The following is a 16,283-nucleotide window of genomic DNA, read 5'->3' as shown; positions in this document are numbered from 1 at the left end:
TATAAATAGGTGTAAACGCGGTAACCGTTCGTTGACTCCAGTTCTTCAACACTTCCAACCATCCAACCAACGAATTGCTCGCTTGCTACAGTACAGCTTCTTTGCAACAAATCAATAAAATCCGTAACTAAAACGGACGGTGTTTGGAACTTTACTTCTCCAGCGTTCGCAGTTTTGCTCTAGAATTTGCGTGGGCACCAGGTCCTCTCGTCAAGGACGCCCTCCATCATCCAACATTACTAATTTCGATAATGTACCATGATTTTGACCTTATCCAGAGAACTTTAACGTGTATCGACTGGGATGCAGCCTTGGATGCTAAAGGCGTTAATGCTGCTGCTATGACCTATTCGCATATTTTGAATTACATTATCGATCACCACGTGCCCAAAAAAAACGATACGCACAGAATCGTATCTGCGAATAAAAAGCTGATTTAAGGAGGTACTCAAGGTGCAAGACCCAACCGCTGCAAAACCACTACCGTTACAAAAAGTTTGGACGTCACTGCTCCAGCAAATACTTAACCAACGTTCAGCGCAGATTAAAACGTAACCAGGTCCAGGTCCACGTCCAGGTCCAGGTCCAGGTCCAGGTCCAGGTCCAGGTCCAGGTCCAGGTCCAGGTCCAGGTCCAGGTCCAGGTCCAGGTCCAGGTCCAGGTCCAGGTCCAGGTCCAGGTCCAGGTCCAGGTCCAGGTCCAGGTCCAGGTCCAGGTCCAGGTCCAGGTCCAGGTCCAGGTCCAGGTCCAGGTCCAGGTCCAGGTCCAGGTCCAGGTCCAGGTCCAGGTCCAGGTCCAGGTCCAGGTCCAGGTCCAGGTCCAGGTCCAGGTCCAGGTCCAGGTCCAGGTCCAGGTCCAGGTCCAGGTCCAGGTCCAGGTCCAGGTCCAGGTCCAGGTCCAGGTCCAGGTCCAGGTCCAGGTCCAGGTCCAGGTCCAGGTCCAGGTCCAGGTCCAGGTCCAGGTCCAGGTCCAGGTCCAGGTCCAGGTCCAGGTCCAGGTCCAGGTCCAGGTCCAGGTCCAGGTCCAGGTCCAGGTCCAGGTCCAGGTCCAGGTCCAGGTCCAGGTCCGGGTCCAGGTCCAGGTCCAGGTCCAGGTCCAGGTCCAGGTCCAGGTCCAGGTCCAGGTCCAGGTCCAGGTCCAGGTCCAGGTCCAGGTCCAGGTCCTAGCAACTGGACGTCGCGAGCCATTTCGTGTTCACTGGAATTAGCCGATCTGGCATTTACAACGTCTATTCCCTTCTGAAGACAACCGCCCAGTTAGATTCGAAGTACGATGCAGCTCGAACAAGCCAGTCGTCGTATGTTAGAATCTCGGCTGGTCGGTACTGTTTAGAGTCGGTAGTATTGTTGCACTAGCCCCGTAACTGTCCTGTGCTCTAATAACCAGCTGTGAAGTCTGTCGGTAAAGAAGGGTAATATCTTGAAGACGGTTATACCCAAGGTTTGGCTTCCTTCAGAAGAAAGATTAGAGCGACCCTGTTTCGGCCTTCCAACGCCGCTACTCGACCATAAAGAGTAGCAGAAGCTGAAATAAACCGAGTAGCGTCTAAAGGTGCTGATGAAAAACACCTTTCCGTCGTGGCGCGACGTTATGCTCATAATGGATAACGAAACCCACGGACAGCTAAGACTGGCAAGCGACTGCGCACTTTACGTCCACCACCAAGGAGGTAAGTGGCGACGTGAAATATATCTTCTACACCAAGTTTCCGAAGAAGGTTCTTCTGTGGCTGACGACAGCAAAGAAAGAAAGTCTGTGCCGCTTTTCCTTCCGTCCGGGCTAACGGTGAACGGGGAAATATGCAGTACGAATGCTGGCGAAAGTTACCGTCTTTATCAGGAAATATTACGCGAAGGAGAATGCGGTCTTTTGGTCGAACCTGGCCTCTGCATATTATACCAAGAGATCACTGGAAGAGTTGGACTGGCTGACGAAAAACGTTGTGCCAAAGATGGAGATGTCAGGATTGGACTTAACGTACCGCAATATCTTCCTCCTTAGCTCTCGGTCCCTAATTCCGTTTTTTTTTAAAGTTCTTTGCCACCTTCCCATAACTAGATTCTCCTTATAATCCTTCCGAACTTTATACACTGTTGAATTCGACATTTTAGTACTTTTGCCAACTTTGATCCAGACCACTTGTGCAAGTTATTTACATTGTGCGAGTTCGATTCTGTACTGCTCCTACAACGTCATGGAATATTATGACGAGGCGTACCGGTGACGCACGAGGGGCGTCCAGATTTACTTTAAGTCAGACTTCTTTGATTGAATAAATGATTTTTCAATAGTACCTAAATATATTCATTCTATACTACTAAAACAAGTCAATTTCGCACCTCAATGACGTAAAAATAAGTTTTAAATCTTGGTATTTTGTTATATATAATCCAGCTTTCAAACTGTAACTGAAACTGTAAACAACTGAGAGAACAGGGAGTAAATATTCATAAACCTTGTAAGTCTACACTTTGATCTTAGCCCTTAGGCTGAGAAACGATAAACCTTGTAAGTGCAAATTAAAACAAGTTACATCTGAAAATTGATGTTTGTATCAAAACAAAGCCAAAATTTGTGATTTCCTAGAGAAAAATACATGTTTCCTATAAGTTATATTGCACAGTGGTCCAAAAGGACGAAAAGCGGAACTTTTTTCCTAGTGTCTTTTGTTTTCATTTTATCATTTATGATCTTCAGTACTTTTGTTCGTAAGAATATCCCCTTTAATCTAAAACTATGAAAATAAAAAAATAACTTTTTTGTGTTAGGAAATATAGACATAGTTTCTTCGGCAAAGTTGTAAATATTATAAAAACTAGCAACTTTGCTGAATAAATAAAACTTCTATCTTTATCTATTGCTGAACTACAGGGCATATTCTTTAAAACTTCTTTAAAAATTGGTTTTTCATACTTAGCTTTTCTCAGTTGGATTTTACAAGAATACAATGTTCTAGGCAATTATCGAAGCTCTCAAAATACACGTTTTTGCAGAAGACCGCAAATCTCTTGGACCTTTACTTGCTGAATTATCGCATATTCAAGTTTTAAATTTCTATAGCTTCACGAGTCCATGGGCCAAGCGCTAAATGGGGCAAGCGGATTTATGAAATCAGTGCTTCATCTTGAAGCTTAAGTCGAGTACCATAAACTTGTATGGGTTCCGCTTGTCCCTAACCACCCAAATGAGAGTACGGCAAGCATACGTTTTATGTGTTTCGCGTTCGCTAAAGGCTCGATACACGTCCATTTTTTGTGTTCGTAGATAGACACATGGTTTCTTCGGCAAAGTTATGGAAAATATAAATGCAAACAACTTTGCTAAAGAAATGCCATTTCTATCTCTATCGAGTGCAGAGCTATAGAGCATTTTCCACTGAAATTTTTAAAAATTAGTTTTTTATACTTAGCTTATATTGGTTGCATTTTACAGGAATATATGGTTCTACGCGATTATTGAAGGACTCAAAATACACGTTTTTGCAGAAGATTGCAAATCTCTAGGACCTTTCATAACAAAATTATCGCTAAATAAAGCTTAAATAAGCAATAACTTTGTAAGGAAAGGTCCTAGGGATTCGCAACTTTCTGCAAAAACATGTGTTTTACGTTTTCCAATAAACGCCTAGAACCATATACTTTTGTAAAATGCAACCAACATACGCTAAATATGAAAAACTTATTTTTTAAGAATTTCTAAAAAATGCTCTATATCTCTGCACTCGATAGAGATAGAATTGTCATTTCTTTAGCAAAATTGTTTATCTTTATATTTTCTATAACTTTGCCGAAAAACCCATGTGTCTATCTTCGAACACAAAAAATGGACTATATCGAACCTTTAGCGAACGCGAAACACATAAAACGTATGCTTGCCGTACTCTCATTTGGGTGGTTAGGGACAAGCAGAACCCATACAAGTTTATAGTACTCGACTTAAGCTTCAAGATGAAGTGCTGATTTCATAAATCCGCTTGCCCCATTTTACCCCATGGGCTCGTGAATCTATGGAACGTTAAGACTTGAATATGCGATAATTCAGCAAGTAAAGATCCAAGCGATTTGCGGTCTTCTGCAAAAAACGTGTATTTTGAGAGTTTCGGTAATTACCTAGAATATTGTTTTCTTGTAAAATGCAACTGAGAAAAGCTTAGTATGAAAAACCAATTTTTAAAGAAGTTTTATGGAATATGCCCTACAGTTTAGTACTCGGTAAAGATAGAAGTCTTAATTCTTCAGCAAAGTTGCTTGTTTTTACAATATTGACAACTTTACTGAAGAAACTATGTCTATATTTCCTAACACAAAAAAGTTATTTTTTTATTTTCATTATAGTTAGCGATGACTAACTATTGACAGTTTTAGATTAATTTATACGAACAAAAGTGCGGAAGGACATAAATGATAAAATGGAAACAAAAGACACTTCGTTTTAATCTAATGATAAAATGAAAACAAAAGACTTTTTTTAGGAAAAAAGTTCCACTTTTCGCTATTTCGGACTATTGTGTATCGACGTCTGAAGAAAAATAAAAGTGACCCATTAAAAAAGCAAAGCAAAGCCCAGGTGCTGCATTCCGTTATCGAAACTTGACGTTCTGTTTTTATACGACAGACTTCGCAGCCAGCTGTTAGAGTACAGGACAATTGCAGGGCCAGTTGCTACGATCCTATTGACTCTAACAGCCTCTTCCAGCCGAGATTCGAACATACGACGACTGGCTTATAAGACCAGCATCTTACCTCGAGGCCAACTGGCAGGGTGCAAAGTGACCCATTATTGTGTCACAATTCTCCAAGTTTTACACAATTGTGGGCCACTTTTTCGGCAGATTTCCTGCAATTGCAGTCGAAAATTTTAATAATTTTGATACTAGCAAATGGAAATGATATCCGGAGTGATTCGCGATTGGGGCTCAACTACAAATTGTAAACAAATCGTTTTATTACACCATCAGCCTTAAAAAGAGTGGATATAATCACTTAGCGAGAATCCTTTCTTCTGTTTCAATCGTTAGAATTATTTAAAACAAGTTTTTAGTGATGGACGATAGAAGTGTTTAATCAAAACAAAAGACAGCTTGCAGTTTAGCCCCTCGCATTGTTATGAAGTGACAGGCTTATTTACAAATCGTTTTGTAAACAGGCGATAGTAAAGAGCGAAACTGCGTTGTTTTCAAAACACAGGCGCATTGTAAACAGGCGAAACTAAATAAAAAAATCAAAACAAGGCGAAACAGGGCTGGGCGAATCTCATTGTCAAAATGCTTTGAGGCTCATTCCAAGGGGTTCAACTATAAAACTTAGATTTTGAGCTTGAATGCACAAATTTTATGCAGTATTGTTGTGAAATTATAAGATTGATTTATTCTACACCAATTTATGTCTTTAAACTTGATTTTTGTAACTTTTATTTAAATTAAGATTTGAAAATGCACTGGAAAATTATCACAGTGATATTTCTCATTGTTCTCACTTTGTTAGTTGCGCCCTTATCGCGAATCACTCCGGATATGTTCCAGTGTTATTGGACAACATGAGCTATCATTTTTACTATGGGAATCAGCTGGTTGACGATTGGTGTGGGCTGCAGTCGAGTGAAATAACGCATAACTCAACAATGTAGATAGTTTTGAGCAACGAACGTATTAAGTTATTACGTACAGTTACTTGTATTTAAGCCATAAATTTTATAGGGTAGATGCTCCAGTAGTTGTGGTAGAACCAGTAGTGGTGGGAACTCATTATTTTTGCAAATTTTGGGACAAGTTTGATAAGTATCGAACTACCAGTACCTACCAGTATCAGTTTTTTTGGAAAAATTGATGTGTCTCTCAAACTCTGCTAGCTAAGCGACTTTGAATTATCGCAAATAATTTATTTTGCCTTCCACAGCAATCAAAGTTGATGATACAGCGATGATATAACTCTAATCGACATACCCTTTCCCGAGTCACTTGTCAACGCACGTTCCTTAATTCGGTCCCGTTACGAATGGATTACTTCCTTAAGCCATCAAAAGAAAATAAAAGCACCAACTTAAATCTCTCACCCATCTCAAAAGCCGCAGTAGTAGAGATAAAAAAAGCATTAGATACAAGACAGCACCCTTTTTCTGTGTTTTTGCCGACAGACAATGGGGATAACACTTTACCGCATTTACGCGGTGAATTACGACAAGCCCACCGGAAATCTTCGAGATTAGAAGGGATCGATCGGCTTTCGCAGCGAGCAGCACCAATCAATAGGTTCGCCTGGCCAAACCAACCATGTAAAAGAAAGTGATCTTTTGTGAGTCAAAAAAAAAACGTACATTTCACCCTTGCCGCAAGGAGTTTCCCCTTTTTCCATTCCGGTTAGGTACCAGTAGTGGAAGGTACTCGAAAAAATATCGAACCTTTCACTTTATTTTTATTGTCGGCAGTTCTAGGCAAGTGGTAACCTTTCCATTCGAGGTAACTTGAGCGGAACCGACCCCGACGACGCCCTCGGAGTCGCCGAACCAGGCCAAATCAAATCAATAAATATTATTAAATTTGATTTTTATGTCAAATAAATTTTCCTTGCTTGAAGCGTCTCGCGTATGTTCCCGAAAGGAAATAACTTCATATTCATTTGGTGGCATTTTTTTCTGGTTCGGTTGTGAGTAATATTGTCGCTTTATGGAGTTTTGATACAGTTTTTTCTCGTCGTCTCATACACCGCGACCGAGTCCTCCCTAGGCACTTTCGTTCAGAATCAGGATTTCCGTAAAACGCGTTTGCCGTTTCCTATAGGGCATGCCATTTCTCTCAACAATCGGTTGGCAGTTCATGAATGGAAAGAAAAACGATAGCACGCACGTTCCATAAATTTCGCCTCACATTAACACGGTTCATAAAGTTAGTTGGAATGTCATGTTATTTTCCAGCACTCATGTATTTACTGCAGAAATGGAATTTGTTTACGATTTGTTGCTTTAAAATCGTCGCATAAAATACAGGTTACCAATCAAGTTTTCCACGTATCGAAAATTTTATAGCATCTAAATTATCAACTAAGACTGTCACCAACTGTGACAATAATTAAAATATTGTAATACCATTTCGCCAATTTATATGATTTTGTTATTTGAATATGCTATGATTACAGTCAAACTGAGTAAAAAAGTTAATTTCACAACCAAATGCTGCCACGGAATGGCACTGTCCCCCACCCAAACCACCGCACCAATTGCATTCGAATGATGAACATTTCATTAGGACTAATGCAAACTCGCTGCCATTTGATTACATAGTTACAACAAAAACATTAAAGTCGTGATATTCCACCCACTGACTGTGGCACCGTACAGCCAAGATAACAGTAATCATGATAATGAGCATCGTGTTTCATCCTTGAGCTCGAGCTGGCAGGATATTCAAAAGTTTCCTGCTTCCAGCAGCTTGCAGGCAGCACCTCGCTTCGGATGTCAGCTGGCGGTAATGAAAGGGTTGGTTGGCTCTCTGCGCGAGAAAAATCCAGAAAGATTGCGGTGACATATTTTCGGAATAAATTTAAAATTATCAGCAGCCATGTGACAAAAGAAATTCTGCACCGGAGGAGTTTTTCCCGAGTTATTGTTTTTCTTTAAAAGTACGGCCACAGTATTTTGTGCGGAATAATCGTCAGCAGTACGGTGCCGAACTGTTTCGTCGGTTCCGTCGTAAAATACTCCTCACCTGGCAGGACAGAGGCGAAAGTTTCCTCAAGCTATTCCACTCTTCTTCAGCACTCCTGGCAGTTAACTAAGGTTACGATTACAGTTAATTAATCACACTGAAAAGCCGGCAATTGTACGCGGGTGTCTTGAATAGGCTTCCGCGCCACTGCAGTCATAATTCACGGTGTCCCGACACAACCCTTCGCTCTCGGCGGCTTGGAACCATCCCGAAAGCGACAAGTTCATATCTCATTTTTACACCGCACCATTTGGATGAAAAAGTTTACCGCTTTCATCATCATGTTTATCTCCTGATCAAAGTATCTACCGGATTCTCACTTTGCTTAATGTTTTACGTTGCGGTATTAATTATCACAAACCACCCCGAAGTCGGTTTGATTTCGAACTTGCAAGCGCAGCAGCACACAGCGTAGTACAGTCATTTGTGGAAATAATGAATATTCAATATTTCAAACAACGATATCTAATTGCAGTCATTTCGCGCGATGGAAGTTAATTAATCTGTGTTTCATAGGAAACCGTCCATCACCGCCCGGTCCATTTGGGCGCGAATGTCATTGGATGCTGCTTTTAAGTCGATCTCTGGCGAGACGAATGGAAAACCTTTATAATTAATTTGTATCTACGGAACCGCCGGTATAAGCGCCCACCAATAGTTGGGAGAGAAAAGCGGAAAAGTGTGTCAACTTTGTTATTCGATACAGTTGTAAGTAGTGACGATGTGATCACCGAACAAAGACAAAGCGTTTGGTGGTCTGATTATTATTTAATCTTGTGTTAGTGAAATTGTACGAAAGTATGTTTAGCGATTCCTGATTCTGTAACATTTTGTTTATAAAAAGTTATTTTGGCTCAAATAAATAACGCTGCTGGATTGAACTTACGTTTTCATCAAAACTTTTGTAGTCCTGAATGCTGCACTAGGTTTGAAGGTTTTAAACTGAGCAAACCAAATAAGTATAAATCCCTGAGTTGACGTCGGTCACTATCGAAATTATCATGTTAACCCAAATCAGCCCAAATGACTCAGCCTAGTGAGTGAAACTGGTCATAAAACCACAATAAGAGTACAATAAAACTCCAATCGCTACTTAAAAGACACCTAACTGTTACCACAAACGATAGCGGTCTGAGGTTAATAAACTTTACCGTCGCCAAAATTATGGCTATCTGTAGCACGTGCGGTCCGTAGCATGTAAGATCCACGCCCGTTTGTCCAACGTATATGTAGTTGCGTTCCCTATCCCAATATCCAACAATCCAAACGAACCAGGAAGGCGCAGCTGAGTATCCAGCGTTTATCATCCGATGGAGTTGCTCCTGACGACTCACGGAAAGCTGAAAAGCAGATGGATATGGATGTACTGTCTATAGAGTACCTGAACTTGAAAGGTTAGGGATGTCGACAATGCAAGGCTAGATGACGAAAAAAGACTTCACCACTGTAAGAACTGGAATTGCGTTCTTGAGGAGGTAGATGATTGCTTCACTGAGCACATTTCGATTCATCGATCAATTCTTGGCGGTAAACTGTACGTGGCGTGATGTAGGTGCATGTAAGGAATGTTCATTTTATTATGAGGACGTTTGTTTCTCAATATTAAGTTCAAGGCAGGGATACCAGATTTGTAGAAATGTCTGCAAATTGCAGTGTTGGCACCACCGAACTGGCAACCAAACGTAATCGCCACTTCACAGAGATTTTATCTCTCGCTTATTCCAGTAGGTATCTTATCATTGATCTATTTACGCACGATCGTTATCGCAGATCGTACATTGCCTATGTATTCGGGTATGATCGGTTCTTTGAATTCACCACTAAGGCTCACTACCGTTCCATATAGCAAGTAGTAGTTAGTCGTTAAAAAACCTCGTTCGAAACTAGACCATTTCTTATACGGTCATTAGTGTAGTGACAAAATTTCAGTGTTCTTTTTTTTTGTGAACCAAGCCTGTTGCGGTCCTCCAAGCACAATCCCAAGCACAAACTCCGCCTGCAAATGACGGATCTGAGAACCAGAGCAGAGGGTCCAAAGTCCCTGGAAAGGAGGATGGTTTTAACAACTGTTATCCATGGCTAAATGTAAAATCGTGAATGGATAAACTCCTAATCCAAGGTATCATGCGTCCCGTGCCGAGGGATGAATGGTGAGGGGGAGGGGTTCTATGAGTACTCAGCCGCAAACGGAGCCTGTGAGGAACCAGGGCGCCCCAACAGTATTCGGCCCTTACCGCATCATGAGGGGCTCTGATGCGGCGGACTCTTCTTTCCCATCAACTTGTGGGACTTTATATGGATAAAAACATTATAAATTCAACTTCAGTGAGCATGGACGGATTAGATAAGCCGTTCGCGAGAGGCGGAATCCAGCGATCTCCACCGATGGATACAAGTGGAAGTGCCAGCGTAAGCGGAAAAGGAAGCGGCACACCTGTCGCTCCAACTGCATCTACGCCGGACGCAGCGATGGCCAGCCTGTCGCTAATAAAAGCAGCAAACCCGTTCGCGGGAGGAGACATCCTGCGTTCTCCACCAAGGATGGAGAAGGATGCACCTAGAAGCGCTAGTGTAAATGGCAAAGGCATCGGTATGCCTACCACGCCGGACACAGCGATAAACGTCCCAGCGCTAATCAGGGCGATGGGAAAGAATAGGGACGCACTGCCTAAAGTGGTAGCAGCATCACAGTAGCTCGATATAATCATCGAGTTCACGTCAAGTCGCGGCAATTTCTCCAAGGACCTGAAGCGGAGCTTGCTCATGCTTCGGAGAACCTTGTGTGCAGCGACCAAAACGCACAACGAGCACGTGGCGTGTGCTGTAAAGGTGAAAAAAGAGACCGTGAAGGCGTCAAAGTCAGTACAAACGGATGCCTGCCCATTGACAGAGTGTCGCAACACGGCTGAGAAAGCTACGGAGAGCGTTACCAACAGTGGTAAGACGTCCACCAAGCGTATGAGATAGTCCCCTGGGGATGGCACCCCTAGTGAACCAAAAAACGCCTGATCGGTAAAAGCCCTCAGCCGAGCGGGTTGGCGGAGCCAATCGATCAACCAGCCGGAAGCCCCAAGACGGGTGGCCCGTGCATCGAAGTTAAGGCCAAGAAGAAAAAAAGAAAAACGGAAGCTCCACCTAAACCGACAAGGAAGCGAGCGAAGAAGGGCGACGCTTTAATCCTGAAAACCGACGAGCCGAAATACTCGGAGGTTTTAAAGGCCATCAGAGGAGATGCCCTACTCAGAGATCTGGGCGCGGACGTGCGGAGCATCCGCCGCTCACGCACTGGCGAAATGATTCTCGAGTTAAAGAAGGACGCCATCAAGAAGTGTTCCGCATACAAGTCGGTTGCGGAAGGAGTGCTCGGGGAGGGAGTGCAGGTACGTGTTCTCACACCAGAAATGACTTACTTTACTTAATCAGCTCCAGGCCGTGGTTTCCTCTGCTGTACGAAGAAGTCGTCTCCATTCTACTCGGTCCATGGCCGCAATTCGCCAGCCACGTAGTCTACGTAGGGTCCGCAGGTCGCCTTCCACTTGATCGATCCATCTTGCTCGCTGCGCGCCCCGCCGTCTCGTTCCAGTCGGATCGTTATTGAGAACTTTTTTAACCGGGCAGTCGTCCGACATCCTCACGACATGCCCAGCCCATCGCAGGCGACCGATTTTTGCAGTGGCAGCGATGGGTGGTTCCCTAAGCAGCTGATGCAATTCATGGTTCATTCGCCTCCTCCACGTTCCGTCTTCCATCTGCACTCCGCCGTAGATGGTGCGCAACACCTTCCGTTCGAAAACACTAAGGGCGCGTTGGTCCTCCACGAGCATAGTCCATGTCTCATGGCCGTAAAGGACTACCGGTCTAATCAGCGTCTTGTAGATTGTTAACTTCGTGCGGTGGCGAATTTTGTTCGATCGCAGCGTCCTACGGAGTCCAAAGTAGGCACGAATTCCTGCCATAATGCGTCTTTGTATTTCTCTGCTGGTGTCGTTGTCTGCGGTAACCAGTGAGCCCAGATACACGAACTCTTCTACCACCTCGATTTCATCACCGTCTAAATGAATTCGGGGAGGGAGGTCAGCATTCACTTCTTTAGAACCTCTTCCTTTCATGTATTTTGTTTTCGATACATTAATGACAAGTCCTATCCGTTTGGCTTCAGCTTTCAGTCCGATGTACGTTTCCGCCATCCTCTCAAAGGTACGTGTAATGATGTCAACGTCGTCAGCGAAACCAAGAAGCTGGACGGACTTCGTGAATATCGTGCCACTCGTGTCTATACCCGCTCTTCTTATCACACCCTCCAAAGCGATGTTAAACAGCAAACATGAAAGCCCATCACCTTGCCGTAACCCTCTTCGAGATCCAAAGGGACTCGAGACTGCCTCTGATACTCGAACAACACACATTACTCGATCCATCGTCGCCTTGACCAATCGCGTTAGTTTATCCGGAAATCCGTAGTAGTGCATAATCTGCCATAGCTGATCTCGATCGATCGTGTCGTACGCCGATTTGAAGTCGATAAATAAATGATGCGTGGGCACGTTGTATTCGCGACATTTCTGCAACACTTGCCGAAGCGCGAAAATCTGGTCCGTGGTGGCGCGGGCACCCATGAATCCCGCTTGATATTGCCCCACGAACTCCTTTGCAAATGGTGATAGTCGACGACATAAAAGTTGGGAGAGTACCTTGTAGGCGGCGTTCAACAGTGTGATTGCGCACACCAGAAATGACACTCCAGCTTAAAAGCCTGCATGCGATCACCGATGTGTGAGAGGTCGTACAGGCTCTCAAAGAGCAAAGTGAAGTGGTGGTGGCAACCGAGGCGGTTTGCCTGCGTAGGGGTCCTGTCGAGACCCAGGTAGCCACCATACGACTCTCGCTGGCGGACGGAAACGAAGCCCTGAAAGTTGCTAAGCTAAAAGTAGGGTGGTCGATATGCCCCCTGAGCGTGCTCAAGCAGTCGGAGGCTTGCTTCCGGTGCCTCGAGCACGGGCATAAGGCCTGGAACTGCAAGGGGCCAGATAGGAGTCAAATGTGCAGGAGATGTGGCAGTGCTGGTCTTAAAGCAAGGGACTGCGCGGAGCCGCCCAAGCGCCTGATCTGTACCGGTAAACGGGCTGGTGCCCGATCCGAACGCTGATAATTTGATTGAGGTACTGTCGCGAGCGTGTGACGCTACCATGGCTAGGAAAGGTCGACCTAGGTATGGGAGGTCACCGACTTACTGGTAGACAGATGAAATTGCGAAACTCCGCGGAGCGTGCCTTCGTGCGAGGAAAATTATGCACAGAGCTCGTTCGGACGAACGCGTGAGGTGATGTCTACAGGTTCGTAATGGCAAAAATCAAGGGCATGATGGCGCCCGCAGAACGATCGCCACAGATGCTGGAGCGGATCATCGAGGGCCTCTTTCCTCGCCACGAGCCAAGGCCCTGGCCTCGGACCAGTGTTCGGGCCCCATAGCCTGTACAACTACACGAACTAGAACGGTCAGAAATGCATCAGCTTTGCAGCTTTCCGAGGCCTGGTGATTAGAAGAACTTTCTGTCCCCCTAAAGATAACCACAAAGCCACTTGGAGGTATCCTGACCAACGAAAATTGAACTAAGTCGACCATATTTTCATCGTTGACCGGTTTTCGCGTACATCACCAATAGACGCCACCGCGGGGCTAGGCGAAGAATTCTGGAGTGTACGAAATGAGTAGTTTGACGAGCAAGGTAGAGGAAAAAGGAGCTTGTAAATACTATCTAGGCATTGGAGAATGTGTTGTCCACGGACTCCTGAGAAGGAAGAAGAAGCCTGACGGAGAACTGAGATCGGGTAGAGCTAGAACAACTATTCCGGCCTAATTTTATTAGTATACATAGTCGTGTTTATTGAAATTTCTATTTACAATACTAGTTCTAGAGTGTTTTTAGCGAATTGATGACACGCGTAAGTTCTATCTTGTAAAGGACACACACCGAAGCCTGATATTGTTACCGGTGATATACCATTGACAATGATGTCGCTCTACAGCACAACCAACCATGCATTTTCATAAAACGGCATGGACGATAAATCAAAAATAAATATTGGTTGGACTAGATTAGAGCATACTAACCATGAATAATCCCTGTTAACCCCCCACCCCTGGAGAAAACGTCTAGTATGCCGCGATATTAAATTCGGCTAAAAGAGACTCAGCCCCGTGGTATTCGGAATTGGGCAAGGAAGCGAGGCGAAGTACTGTCTCTGTCTCGAGTAAAAACAAGGAAGGACAAGAGATTCGAGAAGAGAAGGCAGTTGGCTGTGGACGTCCCTTTGGAACAGAAGCCACGTTAGTGGTCGCACATTTTAGTGTTCCATGTGTGGAAGAAATTATTCGCCAGTTCGGCCAAGTAATCGTAGTAAAACCCGTCAAGTCATCGGTGCCGTTTGAGAACCGGCAAACTTTCCCAATTGTTTTCCCTGAACGGAGGCGGAATTGTGGGCACGGCGTTCCCACGTGACCAAGTATCTACACCACACGTTTCAGCCCGTAATTGCTGCCGTCAACCGTATACCTTCACGACACCCAGCCAACGAGTCTCAAGAAACAGTATTCCGAAACACCAGTAAAGTACGATCGTAGTTACGTACCACCTGTATTTACAGTAGCATCGTCCGTAGTGGCTCGTAAGGGCATCAAGTTTTTACTGTAACCTCACTCCACCCCACACACACCGGAAGAAGTCCCAGAAGGCATTGGCAGACGAAAGTTGTTCGTAAATTTCATCTGCAAGCTAGCAGTTTACTGCTATACGTCGGACTGTCGAAAAGTGCTAGTGGCCGACGAGCCCCTTTCCAATATCGTCGTCGTGATACAGGTGTGTCGCCAGGAAGAAACGGATGTTTTGAAGGCTAAAGCTCACCAACACTGAGGCTGATCCCCTCCACATGTGAGCACCAGGAGCAGAGGTCTTGTCCACGTGATCAACGGAGCCGGACAAAATTCGTCGAGAATTACGGCGACGGGGCCCAGTAAAATATGTTTCCGTTGATTATCATAAATAAGAGTAAGTCAGCCTCCTAATGCCCCGCATGAAACCGAAAAGAGCTCCAACGAATCCTGTACGGCCGCAACATTACCCTATCCTCTTTCTCAATCCTACTTTTTTGTAAATCTCGTAAATAACTTTGTGATGCTAACGTTTTACTTTTAGTCATTTAAAGGAGAAACTCAAGGTCTGTTTGTCTTGTCGAGCCAACTGTTCTCTGTGGTATACATGTGGGTATAGAGGTCGGTAGTTTCCGCAAGCAGTGTAGCAAGAGTGGCGCTGAGCTAGCCATTGAGCTAGCTCTTCGAATCGCGCAGGGGGTTGCGGCAATGGGATAGACTGTCCCATATGTAATTCAACATCGCTATTGAAGGTTTGATACGGTTTTGAAACGAGGAACGATCTTTAGCAAAAGTAACCAACTCCTAGTCTTCGCAGATGACCTCGATATCATTACTAGAAACCTTGGAACGACTGAAGCAATCTACGCTAGATTAAAAACGGAGGCTAGGAGGATTGGATTGCAAATCAATGCGTCGAAAACCATATATATGGCGCAGTAAAAACGGAAAGCGGAGATTGGCGCAGCTGTATGAATAACTGCAGACACTATTTGGAGAGATCCACATCGTATAGTTGGCGAAAGTTAGAATACTACGGTGGGCCGACCGCGTAGCAATGATGCCGCACAACTGTGCAGTGAAAGCTGTTCCCTTCAAAAACCCCATCGGCACCAGGAATAGAGAGGTCCAACATGCTAGATGGCTCGGTCAGGTTGAAGCCGACTTGCGTGTGACGAGTCGCTCCATGCGAGAGGAATTCTTAACATAGCAAGAGCAGTAAGTAAGTGGCAGAAATTCGAACACAGTATACCTGGCGAAGGCCAAGAAAGTGTTCCCAGCTAGCACCAAATCGTACATCAATGTACGAGAATTATCGTAAATAACACTTAAGAGGACTTGAACGACTGAAAATTTTGAAAAAATCATTATTTTTTTATTTCAGGTTTGGATTCTGCAGTCTTTTCCGCTTATTTTGATACTAATTTTGTAATGATTCGACCACGGGAAGTGGCCGAAAAACTATCATACACATAAGCATTCCAGTGCGGCGTGGAACAACCTCGACGGAATAAAATGCTCCTGAAAAACCACGATTTTCAAACTTTATGTACCTTTTTCTCGGAAACTACACAACGTATTGGAACAAACTTTTTTTTGTTTTGTTGGTAGGAGCTTGACAAAGACTTTTATAACTTTTAAGTGTCGTAAATAAAACTCAGCTTGCAGCAGAATCAAAATCTGAAATAAAAAAATAATGATTTTTTCAAAATTTTTAGTCGTTTATGTGCCCTTAACAAATTCGGAATCGTAACTAAAGCTTAATAACTAAACCTTAATAAAGTGCACCCAAGTTGATTTCCATTCGTATATATTGATAAAAACTTACACACATACGATTTTCAGAACAGAATTATATAGCAGTACTGGGCGAGTCGCGCTGAATCGGATATTATCGTATATAAATATTTATCAAATACGATTTATTAGCATGCA

Source organism: Sabethes cyaneus, chromosome 3 (genome assembly GCF_943734655.1).
Source record: "Sabethes cyaneus chromosome 3, idSabCyanKW18_F2, whole genome shotgun sequence".
NCBI lineage: Eukaryota > Metazoa > Arthropoda > Insecta > Diptera > Culicidae > Sabethes > Sabethes cyaneus.
Note: the sequence above shows the minus strand (reverse complement) of the source record.